The sequence below is a fragment of the Carlito syrichta genome, unplaced genomic scaffold (genome assembly GCF_000164805.1).
Source record: "Carlito syrichta isolate Samal-C Ts95f unplaced genomic scaffold, Tarsius_syrichta-2.0.1 Scaffold306578, whole genome shotgun sequence".
NCBI lineage: Eukaryota > Metazoa > Chordata > Mammalia > Primates > Tarsiidae > Carlito > Carlito syrichta.
In genome coordinates, this window is record NW_007250674.1 from 265,900 (window position 1) to 273,762 (window position 7,863).

A 7,863-nucleotide genomic window follows, 5' to 3' on the forward strand; every position below is an offset into this window, starting at 1 on the left:
CACTCCAGTCTGGGTGACAGAGTGAGACTCCAACTCAAAAAAAAAAAAGAAAAAAAAATTTTTTTTGTTGAGACAAGGTCTCACTATGTTGCCTACACTAATCTCAAACTCTGGCTTCAAGAAATCCTCCCTCTTCAGTCTCCCAAAGTGCTAGGATTACAGGTGTGAGCCACCAAGCCTGGCCCATATCATCATTGATCATGTCTCTTGTAAATAGCATAGAAACAGAATTATTCATGTGTGTGAATATACACATGTGTGTGTGAATGTGTTATTTATCTTGAGGTTTTTTTTTATTTTTTTGAGCAAGAGTCTCACTCTGCTGCCCAGGCTGGAGTGCAGTGACATGCTTATAGCCACTGCAGGCTTGACCTGCTGGGTTCAGGCGATCCTTCCACCTCAGCCTTCCAAGTAGCTGGAACCACGGGCGTGTGCCACCACGCCTGGCTAATTTTTTAATTTATTGTAGAGATGAGTTCTCACCAAATTGCTCAGGCTGGTCTCAGGCATCCTCTCACCTTTGCCTTCCAAAGTGCTGGGATTATGCACATGAGCCACCACACCTGGCTTATTGAGAATCTTTTAACTGGCATTATTAATTCATTTACAACTATTGTGAATGCTTGTAATTTCTATCATGTTGTACATTCATCTTATGCTTTTTCTTTACTTTTTATTTTGTCTCCATTTCCTCCTTTCTACTCGGTTTTCTTTATTCCATTTTCTTCCCCTAAAGACAAAAATTACATTTCCTTCTCTACCTTGCAGACATAACCACGTGATACAGTTTTCTCTGTAAGATGTTAACTGAAGTTACTGCTTAAAGCTTCCTAGAAAGTGTCTTCAGATAGGGGCATACTCAATTCCTATGCACATTTTCCTTGCTTTACCCCTTTAGCCCTTGGCACACGGTTGTAATGCCTAGGGAATAGGATCCTTTTCAGAGTGACCCTGAAGAGGAGAGCTACATTCTAAGAATGTGAAACTGAAAGATAAAAGGACCCTGGGACATTCATGCATAATGGAGTTCTGGCACCAACCTTTCACTGCCTATCTCCAGACTCTAATAGTGCAAGAAAAAAAACACTTATTTGGTGAACTCACTTTGAATTGAATTTTCTGTTTTGTTCAGCTGTGATCAATTTTCAAGTGATTATAGATAAAGTATTTTGGAAGTTATTCTTGTATTCAAAACAAAAATCTTTTTTTTTTTTTTTTTTTTTGAGTTGGAGTCTCACTCTGTCGCCCAGACTGGAGTGCAGTGGCCGCTCCCGGCCACCGCACCTCGACCTGCTGGGTTCCGGCGATCCTTCCGCCTCAGCCTTCCAAGTAGCTGGAACTACAGGCGCGCACTACCACGCCCGGCTGATTTTTTTTTTTTTTATGGTAGAGATGAGGTCTCGCTGCCCAGGTGGGTCTCGAACCCGCAGGTTCAGGCAATCCACTCACCTCAGCCTCCCAAAGGCGCAGGATTACAGGCTGAGCCACCGAGCCCGGCTCAAAACAAAAATCTTTATCCTTTTAAAAAATTTCTCTCTTTTATTTTATTGATGGTGTTCCTTAAAATTTTAACAAGTTTAGTTTAACCTGACTTACAAAAAACTAACATCTGTCAGTATTTCTGTTTCTTGAACATCAAAAACCTTAGGATGTTTATATTATTATTATTATTATTTGAGTTGAGGTCTCACTCTGTCACCCAGTCTGGAGTGCAGTGGCAGCACGCTCATGGTCACAGCAGCCTCAACCTGTTGGGCTCATGAGATCCTTTTGCCTCAGTCCTCCAAGTAGCTGGAACTACAGGCGTGTACCACCACGTTCGGCGAATTTTTTTGATTTATTATAGAGATACTATCTCGCCAAGTTGCCCAAGCTGGTCTTGTACCCCTGGGCTCAGGCTCTTGCCTTGGCCTCCCAAAGTGTTGGGATTACAGGCAAGAGCCATCACACTGACTGGGATGTTTATATTATAAACATCTATCATCTAATTGTTGACTGATGTTCTGATTTATCTTGTTCTGACACCTCAAAAGTTTGTTATTTAAAACATGCTCTAAACAGTAGTAGTTATTTCTATTTGCCTGTGTTTACTACGATTTCTGTCTTCTTGTGCTTCTTAAATCCTATTCCTTCCCAATGTGTAAATTTCTTTGTTCTTGATGTGAGTTGGAGTCTCACTCTGTTGCCCAGACTGGAGTGCTGTGGCCGCTCCTGGCCACTGCAGCCTCCACCTGCTGGGCTCCGGTGATCCTTCCACCTCAGCCTTCCAAGTAGCTGGAACTGCAGGCGTGCACAACCATGCCTGGCTAATTTTTTGATTTATTGTAGAGATGAGGTCTCACCAAGTTGCCCAGGTGGGTCTTGAACCTGTGGGCTCAGGTAATCCACTCACCTCAGCCTCCCAAAGCGTGGGATTACAGGCTGAGCCACCGAGCCTGGTTGATGTGTATCTTTAGTAGTTCAAAATCTTATCATGTAAATCAGGTCCATTAGTGGTGCCTCCGGTATGAGGTCTTAAGAACAGCTCCTCAAGAATGATTCCTCTAGATCTGAAACCAGAGACCAGTTTTTCTACCCCTCCCCACCCAACATATATGGTAGGATGGGCATGAGAGAACCACTGTAGACACTGCTGTTGAAAAATTGGGAGCACCACAGGAATCATTGGTCCATAAATGTTCTGAAATTTAGCAAGGCATAGGACGCTAATTCTTTATAGCTTTGGCTTCATCCACTGGACTCTTGAGTTCACAACTTTGAGTTATCTTCTTTCCCACAAAGGGTCACTTACCACTGTAGCTGCATAATTTTTCAGCCTACTTCCTGCTTGCAGAAGTTTAGGAGTCCAAAGTCTTCTTTTTTTTTTTTTTTTTGCACTGCCTGTGACCCTTTCAGTTCAAGCTGCAGGGCAGTGTTTCCACCTATATTTTTCTCTTAAAAACTTCATGGATTGGCTATTATTCTTATTGGGGTTTACTCCATTAGACAAAACCACACCTATACATCTCTTTGAGATAAGCCCTTCTTTATTTTGTGTTTCTCTGCCCTTGACTCCTGAATGATAAAACCCTTAAGCTTCATGAAAGATTTTGAATGGGTTTTTTAAATTTATTTATTGTACAGATGAGGTCCTATCAAGCTGCCCAGGCTGGTCTCGAACCCCTGGTCTCAGGCAATCCTCTTGCCTCCTCCTCCCAAAGTGTGAGGATCACAGGCCTGAGCCATGGCATCCAGCCTGAATGGTTTTTTGTTTGTTTGTTTGTGTTTTGGGGGGTTTTTTTTGACTGGAGTGCAGCAGTACACTCATGACCACTGCAGCCTCGACCTGTTGGGCTCAGGCAATCCTTCCGTCTCAGCTTTCCAGGTAGCTGGAACTACAGGCATGTGCCACCACGCCCAGCTAATTTTTTGATTTATTATAGAGACAAGGTCTCACCATGTTGCCTAGGCTGATCTTCAACCCTGAAGTCAGGGAATCCCTTTGCCTCTTCTTCCCAAAGTGCTGGAATTACAGGCTTGTGCCATCACGCTCGACCTGAATGGTTTTGTTTTTTTATTCAGAGTCTCACTCTGTCACCTAGGCTGGAGTGCAGTGGTACTATCCCAGCCACTGCAACCTTAACCTGCTGGCCTCAGGCAATCCTTCTGCCTCAGTCTTCCTAGTAACTGGAACTACAGGCACGTGCTACTATGCCCAGCTAATTTTTTGACTTATTGTAGAGATGAGGTTTGGCCAAGTTGCCCAGGCTAGTCTCGAATCCCAGGAATCAGGCAATCCTCTTGCCTCGGCCTCCCAAATTACTGGGATTCCAGGCTTGAGCCACTGTGCCTGAACTAATGTTTATTTTCTTGAATAGTTTTTGTGGGTCAGATATTTGGGAGCAGCTTAACTGAGTGATTCTGACTTGGAGACTTGCCCAGGGTTGCATGGAGTTTCATCTGAAGGCTTGATTGGGGCTGAAGGCTCCCATTTCAGGCTGGCTTATATACAAGACTGACAAATTAATGGTGGTTGTTGTCTGGGGGCTATGGTTTCTCTTCTCATGGACTTCTCCATAGTTCTGCTAAATATCTTCAGGATATGGCAGTTGACTTCTCCCAGAGAGAGTGATCCAAGAGCAAAACAGAAGTCTCTCTGTCTTTATGATCTAACTACGTTTGCAATATCCTATGCTAACAAGTCAACCTTATTCAGTGTGGCATGGGAATACATGGAGCATGAATTTAGGAGGCGTCATTGGAACCATCTTGTAGACTGCTGCATAATCTGCATGAAGTGGTGATTATATTTTTCAAAATAGAGTTTGTTTTGGTTTATTTTTTGAGTTGGAGTCTCTGTCACCCAGGACAAAGTGCAGTGTCACACCCATGGCTACTGCAGCCCCTACCTGCTGGGCTCAGGCCTTCTAAGTAGCTGGGACTCCAAGTGTGGACCACCACACCTGGCTGATTTTTAAAAATTATTGTAGAGACAAGGTCTTGCCAAGTTGCCGAGGTTGGTCATGAACCCCTGGGCTCAGGCAGTCCTCTCGCCTTGACCTCCCAAAGTGCTGGGATTATAGGCATGAGCCACCACACCCAGCCAGAGTTTATTTTAATGAATTTTTCTTTTTAATTTCAAAATAAATACATGTTGGTACATAACAAATACAAAACAAAATTTTTTTCTAAATATTCTACCATATGCTTTGAAACAATCATATTTCATAAATAGGTATATATATCTTATAGCATTTATTTTTTTTTTATTTTTTTTTGAGTTGGAGTCTCACTCTGTCACCCGGGGTGGAGTGCAGTGGCCGCTTCCGGCCACCGCAGCCTCGACCTGCTGGGCTCCGGCGATCCTTCCACCTCAGCCTTCCAAGTAGCTGGAACTACAGGCACGCGCTACCACGCCCGGCTAATTTTTGATTTATTGTAGAGATGAGGTCTCGCCAAGTTGCCCAGGCGGGGGTCTCAAACCCGCGGGCTTAGGCAATTCACTCACCTCGGCCTCCCAAAGTGCTGGGATGACAGGCTGAGCCACTGAGCCCGGCCAGCGTTTATATTTTAAATACTTTATTGATAGAGACTTTCTGAAGCTGAGCGTGCTTTGAACATGTTTTCTTGTCATTTTAAAGTGTTGAAATATGTATCTTCAATTATGCCAAGGGTTTTTTTTTTTCTTCAATAAGTAAGCACTGCTTTGCTGGATATGGTGGTTCACACCTATAATCCCAGCACTTTGGGAGGCCAAAGTGGGAGGATTGCCTGAGCCCATGGGTTCGAGACCAGCCTGGGCAACTTGGTGAGACCTCATCTCTACAATGAATCAAAAAATAGTTGGACGTGGTGGCACATGCCTGTAGTTCCAGCTACTTGAAAGGCTGAGGCAAAAGGATCACCTGAGGCCAGTAAGTTGAGACTGCGGTGGCCGTGAGCATGCCACTGCACTCTAGCCTGGGCCACAGAGTGAGACTCCAACTCAAAAAATAAAAATAATAAAAATAATAAGCACTGGTTTTTGTTTTTTTTGTTTGTTTGTCCTAAGATTGGAAAATGTAGTTTATTTAGAAAGTAAATTAGAGGAAGAGAGAGAAAAAGAGGAGATTCACCTCCCCAGTGTAGGGAAGGGGGCCTAAGCCAGGAAACATGGCAATGGCCATAGCTCAAAGAGCTCATGGCCACACCAGAGTCTAGTAAGGTAATGGCGACTGGCAAGCACTGCTTTTTGTTCTTATTCCGCTGGTGAGTCAGAGGTTCTCTGCAATACCTACTCTTTTTTTTTTCTCTATTTGATACCCACCCTGGAATGCAGTGGCCTGATAATGACTCTTCACACCCTCAACCTCCTGGACTCAAGTGATCATTCCGTCTCAGCCTCTTGATTAGCTGAGACTCCAGGCACCTGCCATTTACCTTGCTAACTTTTAAATTTTTTTTGTAAAGATAAAGTCTCGCCATGTTGCCCAGACTAATCTCGAACTCCTGTGTTCAAGCAATTCTCCCGCCTTGGCCTCCCAAAGTGCTGGGATTACAGACATGAGCCAGAGCACCTGCCCAATACCCACTCTTTAAGACTGAGTTTTTGAAAGGGCTATTTCCCCCTCAAGGATAGCCTTTGCACTTTAGAAGGGCTTTGAATGGGAAGCACTTGGAATTCAGAACCAACTTAAAACCTTTAATGCCTTTAGAAAGCTAGGCTAACCAGTTTTGGAGAGAAATTTTATATGGCTGGTTCTTCCAACCTAGTACAATTGGGCTTTTATGTAAACACAGTCCATGACTTACTTACATCCATTCTGAAATCAGAGAGCACAACTTCTAGGATCACAGTTCTACCAGCTTCTCCAGGATGCCAGTGCTCTTGACAACCCATCCTACTTACTCAAGAAGGAATGTTTCTGGTTGGGGAGAGAACATGGTTCCCAAATCTTGGACATTTAATCTAAGAGAGTATGTTCATTCTCTTCTAATAGCGGTTTCTAGAAAGGCTCCATAGTGGTGCTTTCAGAGTCAGAAGGGAAAAAATGAGAAACTGAGAAACCCCAGCTTTGGGACCACTGGAATCCACATGCATACCCCAGCATCACCCTGTTTTACTCCCTCTTAAAGGAGGTAGTCTTTCCTTTCAAAATTAAAAAACAATTACACTTGTAGTATGGGTTTATTGTGGAAAGATTAACGAAAAAAATAATAGAAAGATCAGAAAATACAGATAAGCAAAAGGATGAAAATAAAAGTGTGAAACAGATTTAGCCACTGTTTAAATTTGAGCAAGTTTCCATTTCTTGTTTACTCATAGAGCTGGGAAAGGGTGGTAGATCATTTTTTCCAAAATCAAACATTGTTAGGTAGTCCATTGTATTAATTGATTCTTGCTGTGTGGTCTTGCTATGTTACCCAGGCTGGCCTCGACTCCTGGCCTTAGGCTATCCTCCTGCTTCTCCTAAAGTGCTGGGATTATAGATGTGAGCCACTGCACACAACTCATGGATTCATTCTTCATGAACTGTCTTCTAATTTGGAGATAAGTGAAAAGATATGGAAAAATTAGGCAAAAGTTAAAATAATTTTTATGAAGTGTCCAACCTGAGCAAAATAGTGAGATACCCTGTTTTAAAGATAATTTTTGCCAGGCGCAGTGACTCAAGTTTATAATCCCAGCACTTTGGGAGGCCGAGGCAAGAGGATTGCCTGAGCCCAGGGATTCAAGACCAGCCTGGGCAACTTGGTGAGACCTCGTCTCTACAGTAAATCAAAAAATTAGCTGGGCATGATGGTGCATGCCTATAGTTTCAGTTACTTGGAAGGCTGAGGCAGAAGGATGTGCTGAGCCCAGCAGGTCAAGGTTGCAGTGGCCATGAGCATGCCACTGCACTCCAACCTGGGCAACAAAGTGAGACTCTAACTCAAAAATTTTTTTTTAAATTAAAGATAATTTTAATGAAATATGCGTGTGTTTTTCTCTTTGCCTCTTTCCATTTCTTTTTTTTATTGTATGAAGATAGGAATGAAAACAGGTAAGGAAGAAGGAGGAAAATTTGGTGTAGAAACCACATACAAGAATAAGAGAAAAAAATCAACTAAAATGTGTTTTAGACCAATGGAGAGTGCAAGGAGCTGGCAGAAAAAAACACATGAACTGGCATCTTTTTCCTCCATGTTGACTGCCGGGTCAGAGAGTCTGGGTCGATAGTGATTATGCTGAGACTGGTTAAATCAGTGAGATAGACTGGAGTTTGACGCTGATGAAATCAACACGATGCAGAAATCACTGTGTTAAATGGTGTTAGTCCTTAAAAGATTCTGATCTATGCCGGACTCGGTGGCTCAGCCTGTAATCCCAGCACTTTGGAAGGCTGAGGTGAGTGGATTGCCTGA

The 7,863-nt window shown here is 43.2% G+C and overlaps 1 protein-coding gene across 2 annotated transcripts in view; it reads left to right on the plus strand.

The window, feature by feature from the left end:
• FBXO36 (F-box protein 36) overlaps nucleotides 1-7,863 on the plus strand; it is a 101,472-nt gene that overhangs the window by 66,208 nt on the left and 27,401 nt on the right. The gene's annotated exons all lie outside the window — the stretch shown is intronic.